This window comes from Pogona vitticeps, chromosome 3 (assembly GCF_051106095.1).
Source record: "Pogona vitticeps strain Pit_001003342236 chromosome 3, PviZW2.1, whole genome shotgun sequence".
NCBI lineage: Eukaryota > Metazoa > Chordata > Lepidosauria > Squamata > Agamidae > Pogona > Pogona vitticeps.
The window spans coordinates 46,138,695-46,155,174 of record NC_135785.1 but is presented as its reverse complement, the minus strand read 5'-3'; the positions used below and the strand labels follow the sequence as shown (position 1 = coordinate 46,155,174).

The following is a 16,480-nucleotide window of genomic DNA, read 5'->3' as shown; positions in this document are numbered from 1 at the left end:
TTTCTGAGTTTTGGAGTAAAGGAAGATGGTAACAGGAATTCTCAGGATAGCCCCCTCCCGGGATCTGCGGCAATCTTTAAGGGGCACTGTGATCAGCTGGCTGGTAAGTCTTCTTGTAGGAGTGATGGCCTTGCTGGTAGCCCCTGCAGCAATGATTGCAACACCACTGTGTGTGTGTGTTTAGTCGTTTAGTCGTGTCCGACTCTTCGTGACCCCATGGACCAGAGCACGCCAGGCCCTCCTGTCTTCCACTGCCTCCCGGAGTTGTGTCAAATTCATGTTGGTTGCTTTGATGACACAGTCCAACCATCTCATCCTCTGTCGTCCCCTTCTCCTCTTGCCATCACACCTTCCTAACATCAAGATTTTTTCCAAGGACTCTTTTCTTCTCATGAGATGGCCAAAGTACTGGAGCCTCAGCTTCAGGATCTGTCCTTCCAGTGAGCACTCAGGGTTGATTTCCTTTAGAACTGATAGGTTTGTTCTCCTTGCAGTCCAGGGGATTCTCAAGAGCCTCCTCCAGCAGCACAATTCAAAGGCATCAATTCTTCGGCGGTCTGCTTTCTTTATGGTCCAGCTCTCACTTCCATACATCACAACAGGAAAAACCATAGCTTTGACTATTCGGACTTTTGTTGGCAAGGTGATGTCTCTGCTTTTCAAGATGCTGTCAAGATTTGTCATCGCTTTCCTCCCAAGAAGAAGGCGTCTTTTAATTTCAGGGCTGCTGTCTCCATCTGCAGTGATCATGGAGCCCAGGAAGATAAAATTTGACACTGCCTCCATATCTTCCCCTTCTATGTCCCAGGAGGTGATGGGACCAGTGGCCATGATCTTAGTTTTTTTGATGTTGAGTTTCAGACCGTTTTTTTGCACTCTCCTCTTTCACTCTCATTACAAGGTTCTTTAATTCCTCCTCACTTTCTGCCATCAGAGTGGTATCATCTGCATATCGGAGGTTGTTGATATTTCTTCCGGCAATCTTAATTCCGGCTTGGGTTTCTTCCAGTCCAGCCTTCCGCATGATGTATTCTGCATATAAGTTAAATAAGCTGGGGGACAGTATACAGCCTTGCCGTTCAACTGGAATGCCATCACCTCCACTGGCCTTGTTGTTAGCCAGGCTTTCAAAGGCCCACTTGACTTTGCTCTCCAGGAAGTCTGGCTCAAGGTCAGCAACGACATTGTCTGGGTTGTCCGGGATATCCAAATCTTTCTGATATAATTCCTCTGTGTATTCTTGCCACCTCTTCTTGACGTCTTCTGCTTCTGTTAGGTCCCTCCCATTTTTGTCTTTTACCATGTTCATCTTTGTGCAGAATGTTCCTCTAGTATCTCCAGTTTTCCTGAACAGATCTCTGGTCTTTCCTTTTCTGTTATCTTCCTCTATTTCTTTGCATTGTTCATTTAAGAAGGCCCTCTTGTCTCTCCTTGCTATTCTTTGGAAGTCTGCTCTCAATTTTCTGTAACTTTCCCTATCTCCCTTGCATTTTGCTTCCCTTCTCCTCTCTGCTATTTGTAAGGCCTCCTTGGACAGCCACTTTCTTGCATTTCCTTTTCTTTGGGATGGTTTTTGTTGCTGCCTCCTGGACAATGTTACGAGCCTCTATCCAAAGTTCTTCAGGCACTCTGTCCACCAAATCGAGTTCCTTAAATCTGTTCTTTACTTCCACTGTGTATTCATAAGGGATTTGGTTTAGATTATACCTGAGTGGCCCAGTGGTTTTTTCTAATCTCTTCAGTCTAAGCTTGAATTTTGCTATGAGAAGCTGATGATCAGAGCCGCAATCAGCTCCAGGTCTTGTTTTTGCTGACTGTATAGAGCTTCTCCATCTTTGGCTGCAGAGAATATAATCAATCTGATTTCGATATTGCCCATCTAGTGATTTCCATGTGTAGAGTCGCCTCTTGTGTTGTTGGAAAAGAGTGTTTGTGATGACCAGCTTATTCTCTTGACAAAATTCTATTAGCCTTTGTCCTGCTTCATTCTGAACTCCAAGGCCATACTTCCCTGTTGTTCCTTTTATCTCTTGGCTCCCTACTTTAGCATTCCAGTCCCCTAGAATGAGAAGAACATCTTTCTTTGGTGTCAGTTCTAGAAGGTGTTGTAAATCTTCATAGAATTGGTCAATTTCAGTCTCCTCAGCAATGCTGGTTGGTGCATAAACTTGGATTATTGTGATGTTGAATGGTCTGCCTTGGATTCGTATTGACATTATTCTATCATTTTTGAGATTGCATCCCATTACAGCTTTTCCCACTCTTTTGTTGACTATGAGGGCTACTCCATTCCTTCTACGGGATTCTTGTCCACAATAGTAGATATGATAATCATCTGAGTTGAATTCGCCCATTCCTGTCCATTTTAGTTCACTGATGCCCAGGATGTCGATGTTTATTCTTGCCATCTCCTGTTTGACCACCTCCAGCTTCCCAAGGCTCATAGATCTTACATTACAGGTTCTTATGCAGTATTTTTCTTTACAGCATTGGACTTTCCTTTCACTTCCAGGCACGTCCACAGCTGTGCGTCCTTTCGGCTTTGGCCCAACCACTTCATTAGCTCTTGAGCTACTTGTACTTGTCCTCCACTCTTCCCCAGTAGCATGTTGGATGCCTTCCGACCTGAGGGGCCAATCTTCCAGCGTCATATCTTTTAGCCTTTTGTTTCTGATCATGGGGCATTCTTGGCAAAGATGCTGGAGTGGCATTGCCATTTCCTACTCCAGGTGGATTGCGTTTAGTCGGAACTCTCCACTAAGTCCTGCAACACCACTAACAGGCATTATTTGGCTAAATTCAGTTCTTGTTAGGGTGGACACTCTGAATGAATGGGACTCAAACCAGCAGTTATGTTAGTCTCATTTTAATTTGGACTTACCATTGGATTTAGCATATTATCTGTTTTGGAGAGATTAAAGAGGTGAGCATGGTCTGATGTTCCATTTATAATCAATTAGGTTTTGTCCTATAGGGAACATCGCAATGCGATCGCAAAATCTTCATCGCTATGCGGATTCATCGTTAAACGGGGCACCCGTTAAGCGAGGCACTGTAGTTCTTTCCCTCACTTACTTCACCAGAGCTGCAGTGGTGTCCAGACTAACATAGCCTTGTACAAGCACATGAGTGGAATCTCTGGTGTCTGACTCCTGTTGCAAGTGCACAAATCAGGTGAGTGTAGACAGGATCCAGCATTCTCCTCTCTTGCATTCTCCCACTCATCCTCTTCTTCAGAAATAAAAAAACAACTCTCTGCCTTCCCAGTCCTGCCCTTTTATTCTCGGATGTTTCTCATCAGGACACTGTCTCTCCTTCAGCTGCTTTGGTCTTATCCTGAGAAAACTTGCCTTCCCACTGGCCTTATCCTGAGAAATGGTACCCTCCTCTTGGCTACCTGATACCTGTGTGTTGGGGACAGATGGCTTTCTAGGAATATGCACCTGCACCCCCTTGCAATGCTTGATCCTCCCCCATCTAAGGAAAGAGTTTGAAGAATATTGTGATGTACATCTCTGGTTTGCATTCAAAATGAAGTCACACCATGTTGTGCTTTATGTTCAACTAATCTAAGATGATGCAATCTTTTTTTCTTCCATGGCTATTTGTCACCAAGAGCTCCAGGTCAGGGGTTCAGCTGTTTTCTTGTATTTAGTTACCACCACACGAGCTGCCAAGAACACAGACCAATTCTAACACTACAAACACTGGGCTGTTTTGAGATTTACTTTGGAGACGGCCTGCATGTGCATAGTCACTCCTAAGTATCCAAATCATTTTGGTAAGCGCAGGCCATTCCTTGCTTTCCCAGTGATCTCTGGTTTGCTCTTACACAAGCCAGAAATCACCCTGTTGAAAACCAAGGGGGTGGGTCGTTTAAGACCCTCTTGATGCAACAGGCACCAGAAAGACAACTATGTGCGCACGGGACAGTGTACACTTGGAGAAACTGAAGCCTTCTGGCTAAGAGGTTTAGTCTAAATGCCCCCAAATATGAAGCAAATGAAAGTAGCAAATGTATCACATAAACAGCTGTGTAGTACAGACATATGCGCCAGGAAGCAGTGATCGGCTGCTGGTTTGTGTTGAGTTGGCTATAGCCTCTTGGCAACCTGCTACATACATAATGTGTGGAATGGTCTTTTACAATGATCAAGACTGCTGAAGGTTGAGCTTTTCATTGGAGCTGGTGCAATGGGTGATGCTGCTCAGCATTTAAGGTTTCTGCTGTTATTTCTGGTCTGCATTTCTCCTGCCTTTTGTTGTTTTTGCTACACAGCCGTTAGGTATCATTTTCTACTTGGTGTGCTGGTATGTGAAATACCTGTCAGGCTGCCTTTTTTTTTTTTTTAAAGCAAAGTGGGCTTTTCATGTCTGCTGTTCATGGTTAAGTGTGAAATGACAAATTAATGTTTTGAATTAAAAACAATTTTCGCAGTTTTGATTGCAGAGTGAAGGGGGGGGGGCGGTGAACTCCATTACAGAGCTGCTATGTAGCTTGAGGGTATTTTTAGTCTCAGTCTTGATCAGAGAAGGCCAAGCTAGGATGATGTAATGCAGCTGCTATATTTTATTTACTGTGCCTCTGGGATTGTGTTTACTTGTTCTGAGGTTTCAAGCTATACGTGCCTGTAGCAATACATATGTTTTATAGGTATCTCATTTAAAAGAAAAAAATCTTAGCTCTTTTATTCATCTGGGTTGAATTTTTGATTGAAAGAGGTTGTTTATTTTGGCAATAAACACAGATTATGGGAATTCTTTAGGCAGCACACACTTCTTTTCAGTACCTTGGCTTGTTGCCCTAATTAAATGTGAACATTTGCAATATGGTAATGTAACATACTGGCCTATATAGCTAAACAGAGGTGCATATGCCTCAAATTACTGTTTGCTATGATGATGTTTCTCACATCCTGTTTGTGCTTCATTGGAGCCACACCATTCATTACAGGCCCTGTTTGTTCCATTCGCCAGTCACCAAATACTCATTTGCTTATTAATACTCCCTAATAAATACTGCACGATCATCAAATTGTTGTCTTTTTTTAAGTAAAAGAAAAAGACAGAACAAAGCCCAAATGCATACAGTTTTAAAGATTATCTATTACATGGTTCAATTTTCTTCATTTCCATTGTTGCGTAATTTCAACATTATGCAGTAGCTAACACAATTCATCTGAATATTTTCTTATTGAAATATGTAATGCAAAACAAAGCCCACTTATTGCCACCCGACGTGATTCACTTCAGTGAACATTTGCACTGTTTCAGTGCTGCTGTGTGTGTTCTGGTCTGTCTTGGTTGGAATTGCTGCCTCCTGAAGCCGTCATCCCCTGTTTTTCATTGCCTTCACTGTCCCCACAGCCATCAATGCAATTGGCTATGATGGCCTGTGTGATTTTGATGGCTAGTACCTATGAAATCATCATATCTGACAAAGTCAGGATGAGACAACCAATCAGTTAAGTGTTGGGTGGGGGAACTGAAATGCACAAGAAAGACCTGACAATAACATGAGCATTAAAATGGTGAAAACAGGAAGCGTATTTTGACACTTAGGAAAGTGAACACACACAAAAAATTCATTTTAGCAGAACCGTAAGAGTTTCCTCTACCTTCTTTTGCTTTTGAAGTTTTCCTACCATTTTCTGGTTTTGCAATTTCAACATGCCGTCATCTTTGTTTCTTCTGCCACATGGGTCATTTACTAAAAGTCTTATGCATTCATTACCATTTAGAAACATTTGCCCCTCATTGATTGCTGCTTGCTATATTTATTGAAAAGAGTTAAATTCAATTTTGGAAAATCTTGCCCGTTTCACACAAGCATATGGAATAACCAATAACGGTCATCTACTGAACTGAACAGTAGGGGGCAGCAAAGAGCTTTTGTTGTTACAACTGAAAATCCTGCAGCAACCTGCATGGTAATTTAGCTCCTTACAAAACCAGCTGAGTGGTAAAACAGAAAATTGTTAGTAGAAAGTGGAAAGGTTATCTTCGAACAATAGGGATGGTCCAGGCTCCCGGTTTCCCTATCTTCTGTTTTTAAGCAGGAAAAATATGTGCCTAAGCAGCTGACATCTCCAAATTATAAGTAAAATCTAGGCAAGGCCCAATGGGGTGTATTGCTGTCAGCCCCAGGAAATAGTATTGCTTTAAAGTGTCATGTCATCACAAAATACTTGTTTATTCTTGTAAACAGATGTATGGAACAACAACAGGTCCTTTTTTTTATGAAGTAAATGACAATGCTTTTTTTCCCTTGGAAAGGAAGATACAGGCATTCCATCTCATCTATCAAAGTTTTCCTCAGCCAGGCCTTTTCCTTCCCTACAATCAGAGCAAAGGTGATTCTCCATATGGTGAATCTGAGGTGCTCCACAGACAAGGGTGAAACCTTTGTTAGACCGGTAATGATCTGTATATATTTCATTATCACCCTTGTCTTACAATACTGTTAAGTAAGTTTCCCATTGCTGACACTTTCAGTCCTGTCCAAGATATTTTTTAATGTAGGTCCATTACCAGTCATGTTCTGGCAACAAAAAGCTAGAAACCCTAACATATTATTGTAGTTGTCTTGCAGAAGGAAAGACTAGGAATCTAGCCATCTATTTTCTCCAAACTCCCTCTTGTGCCCCTTCACATTAATAAAAAGCCTATGGGGAAAAGAACTCCTGAAAAGTAGTGACAACTGCCACATCATCATCCTTCATAGTCCCTGGTGGGTGAGTTCTTGGACCTGCAAAGGATGGCTGAAGGCTAGACCAAAACCGTGGATTATGAAAAACGTCCCTTAGCATTGAAGTTTATCAATGCATTGAAATACAACAGATGCTTTACAAATAAAATCTTCTGATGGTCTAGAACAGTGGTTCCCAACCCAACTTGTGTACTCCTTGACAGCCTATTTGCATAAATTGTACCCTCCATATTAGAGGGTGGGGTTAGGAGAGACTCTACACCATCTTGTCTTCAGGCTGCTTCCTCATCATACTTGGTTGTGTGCATGAGTGTGTCAGCAAATGGGTTAAAACCTGTAAGGAATTTTTTTCCCATACAAATCGCCATTGTTAGGAAAGGAGCAGGCAGCACAAGCCCCCGGGGTGACAGAACAAAAGCAGATAGAGCCTTGGAGTGAAAGCCAATCAACTGGGCCTCTCATGCAGTGGCCAGGGAGAGAAGGAAGAAGCCAAGGCATTTCTCATTGCTCAGGATATAAATGTCTTGCATTATTGATGTATGTGCCTTTTCTTGCTATTCATTTTTCCTCTCATACCCCTAAATGTCCTGATTCATATTCCTGGGGATACACACACCCCAGATTGGGATCATTGGTCTCGAAGATCAACTGTCTAAAGAAAGCCTACGCTACATTTGTTGCAAAACAGAGGTATAATTGCTGGCTAAGCAACACTACATCTTTCTTAATTGCAAGTGGATGTAAGTTAACGAGAAGCTGCTGAGAATTAATTTGGGCAGGAGAAAAAGACTGTCAAAACTAAAGAGTACCGATCACTAGGCAGAAGAATACTGTGTTCATAATCTAACTTTCATCTTTGCTGAGCCGCAGGTGCTTTGATTGTAAAACTACCTGAATACATATGCATCTTTGATGCTGTTATTGAATAGTAGATGTTTCCATAGTTATATCACTGCTAAGTAATCCTCCCTCTTTTGTCATTCTTTAGTTCCTTGGCACAATTCAAGAACCTTGTTTTTACCATAGACTACAGTTGGATACATTCTGCTTCATCAAAAATCAGTGCTGAAATTTTGGGATGCTGAAAAAAACAATCCACTCAGATAGGAATGTAATGAAACCTCTGGTTCATCCTTGTGCTCTAAACTAGAAAAATTAAGAAAATGTTCTTTTTCCTAAAAGATGGCAGGATTTTTGAAGAGAACGTGTATATTTGTGAAGCCAATTGTTTCATACTTTGCAAAAAGCAAAACCCAAGAACAACTGCTTCATTACAGCAGTTCATTAAGCAGAAGCATTGGATGGGTTGTTTGCTTTTTTTCTGAACAATCAACCTTTTTTATGTGTGTGTGTGTGTGTGTGTGTGCAGAAATGGGAGGAAAACTAGATACATTTTATAGGAAGTGTGCAAAGCATGTAGAAAAGGCTTAGTGCCTCCTTGGAGCACTCCTCTCTTTCTTGGGAGTCTCATCTGAGAAATGCAGCATCTGCAAACATTTCTTCACATCCCTATAGTCAGAATTCCGGGCTGTCTTGACATACACTGACATAGTAAAATGTATCACCACCAGACCTCCTCTGTTTTTCTGTTTCAGCAGCCTGGGGAAGGGGAAAGATTATTGTGCATCCATTGCTTTGTGATAAGTAAGGACTCTCAGTGAAAATTGTGATTTAGATCTTTGTCCTGAAATAGCACGCCTCTCCATGGCTCCAGCTAGGTTGGAACAGAAACCTTGAGCATTATTTGGGTCTTGCAGCGGGGTGAGCAAGTGATATTAGGATTATTCAGAGTGCAGGAACCTAACGCATAGTTTGCACCTAATGAATAGAATAGCTATTCCGGAAAGTAATAGTAAGGCCAAAATAAGAAAGGAAGGAAGACCAAATTGTTACTCTTATATATCATCAAGCCATTTCTGAAATAATGAGACTATAGATTAATGGCTTCCAAAAGGTCCTATCATTAACAGTCTCTGCTCAGGTCTTACAAAAGAAGCAGTGGTTTGCTACATATGGTGGTGTGACAAACCCAGACCTACTGGGATCTATCACACAGTTACTAAGCTGCCACCAACCATTCCCTATAATAAGTCACACAGACCAGGGATGGATTTTTAAACAATAAAAGAATAAGGTTTATTTTAAATACAAACAGGGTAAATAAAACAATCAGGTGAATAAAATAAAGTAACGTGGCTTATTCTCACACACACAAGCATACAGTTTGGTTCACCTAGAACCTTTAACTTAAAGCACAGACCCTGAACCCATCAGTTCTGGCTAACCAACAGACCCCTGAACCTTTCAGGCTGGTACTCTGACACACAGTAGTACCCTGTCAGACACCCAGACTCCCACAACAGCTTCTTCTTCCCCAGCTGCTGCTTCGTCCCAACCCAGTGTCTCACAGTCTGTCTCAGCATCTCTTTCTCACCACACACGCATCACATATTTATACAGTACAGCCCCTCCTCCTGATGTCCCGCCTTCCACTCCCCATAGGATGGAACTTTCCCTCCAAACCCATGACAGACAGGTAACATCAGTGCTGTTATGTAACACCTCCCCTCTTTATAAGTTGTTTTGTAGGGGGAAAGCTAAGGTGCTTTTTCCCAAAAAACAACCTGTATAAAACACACAACACCAATTATACCTACCATATTATACTTACTTACATTCTAAGTTAAACATTTCAAATAGGCATTTAAACATTTACCATATACATTACACCAATTTACCTTTATTAATACAAACCAATTTAAAACCAGGTACATTTTAACTTTTTGTTTTCATTATATGCATATAGTCCATGTTCTTTCGCCGTCTTCAGTCTTCAGGTCTTCTTGATAAGGCGTCAGCAACACAGTTCACTGACCCTCTGACCACCTTCACTTCAAAGTCATAGTCCTGTAGGTTTAAAGCCCACCTCATAAGTTTGCTATTGTGGGTTTTCATTGTCTTTAACCATTGCAATGGTGAATGGTCAGTACACAGAACAAAATGTCTTCCCCAGATGTAAGGCTTGGCCTTCTGGATCGCGTAGACTATGGCCAAACACTCCTTCTCCACGGTTGCCAAATGTCTCTCACCTTTTTGAAGTTTCCTACTCAGGTAGGACACCGGATGCTGGTCACCATTCTCATCCTCCTGGCACAGAACTGCTCCTACCCCGCTGTTAGACGCATCGGTGTAGATGATGAACTCCCGGTCGAAGTCTGGAGCACGCAGGACCGGATAGTTGATTAGCGCCTGCTTCAACCTCTGGAACGCCGCCTCACAGTCGCTGGTCCACGGGATGCGGTCATCAGCCGTCTTCCTCGTCAGATCGGTCAGCGGAGCCGCAATCTCGCTAAACCTCGGGATGAACTTTCTGTAGTAGCCCACCAACCCAAGAAATGATTTGACCTTTTTCTTGGTGTTGGGTCTAGGCCAATCACGAACAGCTTCTATTTTGGCCTCCAGGGGTTTTATCATTCCTCCCCCTACCATGTGACCCAAGTATTTTATTTCTGGGCTACCCAGCTGACACTTGCTGGCCTTTACTGTTAGCCCTGCTGCACTTAACCTCTGCAGCACTAACTCCAGGTGTATCAGGTGATCTTCCCAGGTATTACTGAAGATCCCTATGTCATCAATGTAGGCCACTGTAAAGTCACTGAGCCCTGCCAAGGTCTGGTCCATCAGCCTTTGGAATGTGGCTGGTGCATTTCTGAGACCAAAGCTCAGGACTCGAAACTCATAGAGACCAAAAGGGCTGCAAAAGGCAGTCTTTTCTTGATCCCTGGGATCAATTCTTAATTGCCAATATCCCTTTACCAGGTCCAATGATGAGATGAACCGACAACCCCCTATGGTTTCAATCAGGTTGTCTAGCCTGGGCATTGGGTAGGCATCAGGAGTGGTTACACGGTTTAATTTCCTGTAATCGACACAAAACCTAATGCTCCCATCAGGCTTGTCCACAAGGACTATCGGAGAGGACCAAGGACTAGAAGAGGGGACGATTATGTTCTCCCTCAGCATCTCGTCCAGCTCCTTCCGCACCTTGTCCCTATAGGGTCCCGTTACTCGGTATGGGGATACTGCCTGCGGGGGTGCATCCCCTGTGTGGATCCGATGCATCACTCCCTTCACTATCCCCGGCTTGTTGGAAAACACCTGTTGATATTTACTAAGCAGCATTTTTAGTTCTTGCTGCTGGTCTTGGGTGAGTGCAGGACTGATCTTTACCTCCTCTGGGTTGTATTTTACTTCCCCTCTACCCTCCCAGAAGGGTAATTCCGCTTCCTCACTCTCAGCTGCTTTTATCGCGAATAAAACCCTCTGTTCCCCTCTGTAGTAGGGTTTTAGGGCATTCACATGAACCACCCTCCTTGCTTGGTTCTCCTCCTGCTCTATTAGGTAGTTCAGGTCTGACATCTTGGAAATGACCCTATATGGTCCTGCCCATTTGAGCTGCAGTTTATTCTCTCTGCAGGGCCTAAGCCAAAGCACTTCCTCCCCTGGGTCAAAGTGCCTCTCTCTAGCTTTGCGGTCATACCATGTTTTCTGTCTGACCTTCTGAGCTTGCAGGTTGTCTGCTGCCAGCTCTAGATTTCTCCTTAGGTCATTCATCAAGGTGTCTATGTATGTCACAACGTCTTGTGGGTCATCCTGGGTGACCTGCTCCCAAATTTGTTTGATCAAATCAAGGGGCCCTTTCACCCCTAAGTGTGCAGCAAACATGTCAGAGTGACCCCTTTTTAAAATCATGGGGCGATACTTTTCAGGTACCACCAGCTGACTTCTGATCCCATCTCCCCCTTTTGAGATATTCCTCAGGGTTTCTCTATATAAAATCCCCTTTTCCTCCAGAAATCTCACTGGGGTTTCAGGTGTTAGCTGGGCGTCAGTCACCTGTTCAAAACACTTTTGGAGAGTGGCGTCTGCCTTTTGCTCCTGTCCAAATCTGCTGTCTGTGGTTAAGGTTTCCACCACAGCTTCTGAACTCCCCCCACCTGCTTCCGTCTCTGGCTCATCATTACCCCCCTGAACTGTCCCTGTGGTGGCTTGTGAGCGTGTAATCACTAGCACCCGTTTCACATGTTCAGCCAGGTCATTTCCCACGAGCACGGCTGCTGGCAGAGTCGATGAAATCGCTATCCGCCAATCTCCCCTCCAGCCTTGAAAGTTGACAGGTACCTCTGCTACTGGCAGAGAGATTATCTGCCCCTCAATCCCTGCCACCTTCATGCTCTCATTTGGGATTATAAACTCCCTAGGGATGATATCTGGATGGCACAGGGTTACCTGGGAACAAGTGTCCCGCAGTCCCCTATACTGACGGTCAAGTATTCCTACGTCCACCCCTGCTGTCTCAAACAACTGAGAATCTGTTTTTATCAGCAAGCAGCGCTTCACCTCCATAAGAGGACCATTTTCCTCAGCCTGATCAGCAGAGGTAGCTGTTCCAGACTGAGTAGTCATGGCAACAGGCTCCCTCTGTGACAATGAGCTTTGCTCTTTCTGGACACAGAACACAGCTTTTGGCTTGGTCCCACTAGAATTCTGAGGCACCATTCCTTTTAGCTGCTTTAATTTCTCACACTCTGAGATTAGATGACCCTTTCCCTGACAGAAATAGCATTTTCTGGTATATTTTGATTCTCTCTCATCTTGTTTTGGTTTTCCCTCCAAAATCTGAGGTCTTGGTTTCATGTCTGAGGGCTTCCCTTCACCATGGGCCCCTCCCCCTTGCTGGCTTTTCCCTGGTCCCTGAGAGTACTTGCTGTAGGTTTCTTTGGGTTTACCTACAGATTTCCCCTCACCCAAGGGCTTTCTTATTTGGGAGATAAAATCTGCGATCTCTGCGGCTGCTGCCACAGATTTCGGTTTCCTTTCCCTCACCTGGAATTTCAATTCCCCCTGCAGGACTGAATAGAACTGTTCCAGGGCTATCAAGTCTTTAAGCTGCTCATAGGTCTCTATTCCCTCCTGCGATAGCCATTTCTCAAGCAGCCTCACCAATTGGGCCCCCACTTGGGTAAAAGTCTGTTCTGGTTTTTTAGTGAGGGACCTGAACCTTTGTCTCAGCTGCTCTGCATTTATCCCATGTCTTGCAAACACCAGTTTTTTAAACTCTGCAAAATCTTTCATCAATTCCTCAGGCATCTCGGCATAAACCTCAGCCAGGCTACCACTGATTAAAGACCGCATGATGGTCATCTTCTCAGTTTCCCTCACTGAGAAGTCCACAAACGCTCTTTCCACTAAGGAAAAGAACACCTCAGGACAATCTCCCTTGTGGTACACAGGGAATTTCTTCAGGTCAGCCTTAGACAATTGGCCTCCCTCAGAATCCCTATTGTTATTATTGTTCTGGTTCATCAGTTCCAGTTTTCTTAATTCAAACGCCATTCTCTCTCTCTCCATTCTTTCTTCCCTCTCCATTCTCGCTCTCTCTAACCTTTCCTCCATTTCCCTCACCCTCAGTTCATGCTGTTGGGCTAGGATCAATTTTCTGAGTTCTGGGTCCTGCTCTCCTGTGCTGTCACCTTGCACTGAGCCAAATTCATCCTCAGAACCTTGGTCAATCTGGGGGTCTTTCACTTCACTCATTTCTGTTACTTGGCTTCGAGTCAAGGGCATACCCCCCCTCAGAACAGGCTGCTTTAAAAAGTCAAGCCTCAAAATAAAACGACCACTTTTTTCCCTGCTTGCCTCAGAACCAGCTATCCTATAGAGATTGCTGCTGTTCTTCAGCACTACTTGCAACAGTATCGAGTCAGAGCCTACCCCCCTCTGCTGGGCCTCTCAGCTGGCAAGCTAGCTCGCTGTTGCTACGCAGTTTTGCCTCAGCGTTTTCCCGCCAAAACTAGGCTGCCTCAGAGCACCTTAATCTAAGTCTCCCCAGTTGGCACGTTCTTCTACTAGCGCACCTCCCCGTGAGGTACACCTAGAAGATTACCTACGCGCCTCAGACTGTCCCTGACTAGATCCCCCTTGCTCTGGGCACACTTGCCAAGGCTTTGCTGGACCACTGGACAACTGGACCAGTCGTATCCCACACACTGGACACCAATCAATGTGACAAACCCAGACCTACTGGGATCTATCACACAGTTACTAAGCTGCCACCAACCATTCCCTATAATAAGTCACACAGACCAGGGATGGATTTTTAAACAATAAAAGAATAAGGTTTATTTTAAATACAAACAGGGTAAATAAAACAATCAGGTGAATAAAATAAAGTAACGTGGCTTATTCTCACACACACAAGCATACAGTTTGGTTCACCTAGAACCTTTAACTTAAAGCACAGACCCTGAACCCATCAGTTCTGGCTAACCAACAGACCCCTGAACCTTTCAGGCTGGTACTCTGACACACAGTAGTACCCTGTCAGACACCCAGACTCCCACAACAGCTTCTTCTTCCCCAGCTGCTGCTTCGTCCCAACCCAGTGTCTCACAGTCTGTCTCAGCATCTCTTTCTCACCACACACGCATCACATATTTATACAGTACAGCCCCTCCTCCTGATGTCCCGCCTTCCACTCCCCATAGGATGGAACTTTCCCTCCAAACCCATGACAGACAGGTAACATCAGTGCTGTTATGTAACAGGTGGAAGTAGGATTGGCTGGGAATGGGACAAGAGGAAGGACTGTCTCAGTGGGCACATCTAGATTGTGGAATACTAGCCCCACAAGGATGGTTTAGCCTCACTCCTTGCCATCATCCACTATGCATGAAGAGTTTTGTGGTGCAAGAGCACTTTTCTGGGTGGAGAGGAGAATCAGCTGAAGACATGCTGTGAGTTTGGCATCTCAGTCTGCAGCCATTCTACTGCTCTTAGATCCCCAAATTACATAAACCATGAAGTTTCTGAATTGCCAACACTGATAATAGTTTACCATTTTGTTTCGTCTTGGTCAAATACGTTTTTCCAAAGCACCCTGAAATGAACCGTGAAATGGCCCAATTAATTGGGGGGAGGTTTGTGTGTGTGTGTGTGGAGCTTGGCTTTGTGTTACATTTTGTTCCCATCTCTATTTACATACAGTATATCCATACCTGTGGATCTATTATTGTGCAATCCCTCCATCAGGCCCAACTCCCTCTGTCCTCAAAAGAGTCTGCCCCTGGTCTTAGGTTTTAGCCTGGAGATGTTATGGAAGGAGAAACTGCTGACCTGGCAAACCTAGCGATGTTTCTGTAGCAATGGCTTTTGCACACTGTGCAAAATCTGATGGCCAGTTTGAAATCCCTTGTTGCACCATATAATGGCAGTTGTGTATAGAGGTACTGTTGAACCCTTTATATTTCAGGCTTTGAGTAAGTGCTGAATGAGACCAGAGTGAGATGAGTGCCTCAGGCAACAGATATTCATATCAGCAACCTATGAACTCTTCTTTTTGAGCTCACCCTATTCTCCTCTGTTAGAAGACAAAATAAATAAATAAATAAATAAATAAAAGGTGTGGTGGTGGTCGCTATCTAGTAAAATGCATCTCCCAGCCCTGGTTCTACATATATGCAGTTGTCCTCTGCCTTAAACAGAAACCCTGGCTGAACATGTCTTGCAGGTTTTACCAGACAACAAGCAACCTTGGAGAATCTTCTTAAGGTTCTCTGTCTGTCTGTCTGCCCACCTGCCCATCCATCTGTCAGTCTGTCCACCCGCCTGTCACCCGCCTGCCTGCCAGCCTGCTTTTTAAAGGCATGGTACCCAGTGTGATGTACTGGATAGAGTGACAGACTAGAACTCTGGAGACAGGGTTAGAATTCCCACATACCCATGGAAACTCCATAATCATTTTAGTCTCCAGAGTGGAACTGGTAAAACACTCTTTAAATATATCACTTATCTTCAAAAGTCCTATTCGGGTCACTATAAATTGGTTCCAGCTTGACAGCATATAACCAACTAATGAATGCTTTTTAAAAGATAATCTCCTTATTCAGAGCCAGAAAAAACATCGTCAAATTTGTGTATGAATTCAAGTTTTGCAATTTCCAGTTGTCTTTTGCAAGACCATAGGTATATAGATGTGTCTGTTTACATCCCAACCTTAAAGGCAGATATAGCATTCCAATATATTAACAAGTTTTCACACTAGTATATGTCTGTTCCTATCTGTTACTGGTGATTTAAATTCACTGCTTAGGGACTTCCCTCCTTCAGCCTATGTATCAGTCACTGATGTGTGGTGTGCTAGCAGGTGATGGCATATATGACATGAGTCAAATCAGTTCTTGGCAAATGAGTCAAAATACCACATGTCCTGTTTGTCATGTATTCAATTTTAAAACTCCAGCCCTCCCCCCTTTCTTGGTCTTCTCTGGGAAATCTGCTTAATAATGTAAAAAAAGTGTAAATGGCCTAGTTGAGCGTCTGACGATGCAGCCATCCACCCACACACCACTGACGGCAAGATCAAAGCCAAACTCTGCAGACACCAACAGAAAATTGCTAGTGTTGCCTCTCTGTGGCAATGAAAACTGCAAATTATTCCTGCTCAAACAAACGCTGAAATGGCTAATGTCAGTGAATTGTCAAAACAGTGAACTTCAAACATCCTTGCTAATTTATATATCACCAAAGAAGGAAATAATGGGAAAATAATGAGCAATTATTGCTCCCTGCTCTGCAGTGATTTCCAAGTTATTTATAAATACACAATTAATGAAAAGTGCAAAACACAGAATGGGACTCTTTCAATATGTCCACTGCAAAATGAGTATCATGGATGTCTATTTAGACTGTATTCTTGAAGGCTTTCACGGC

The 16,480-nt window shown here is 43.6% G+C and overlaps 1 long non-coding RNA gene across 1 annotated transcript in view; it reads right to left on the bottom strand.

Moving 5' to 3' along the window:
• LOC144587857 (uncharacterized) overlaps window positions 1–8,207 on the bottom strand; it is a 44,703-nt gene extending 36,496 nt beyond the window's left edge. The window contains exon 1 of the long non-coding RNA XR_013543041.1: window positions 3,076–8,207. This is a non-coding gene — a long non-coding RNA (uncharacterized LOC144587857). The remainder of the gene's footprint in view (window positions 1–3,075) is intronic.
• Window positions 8,208–16,480: the final 8,273 nt, after the last annotated feature.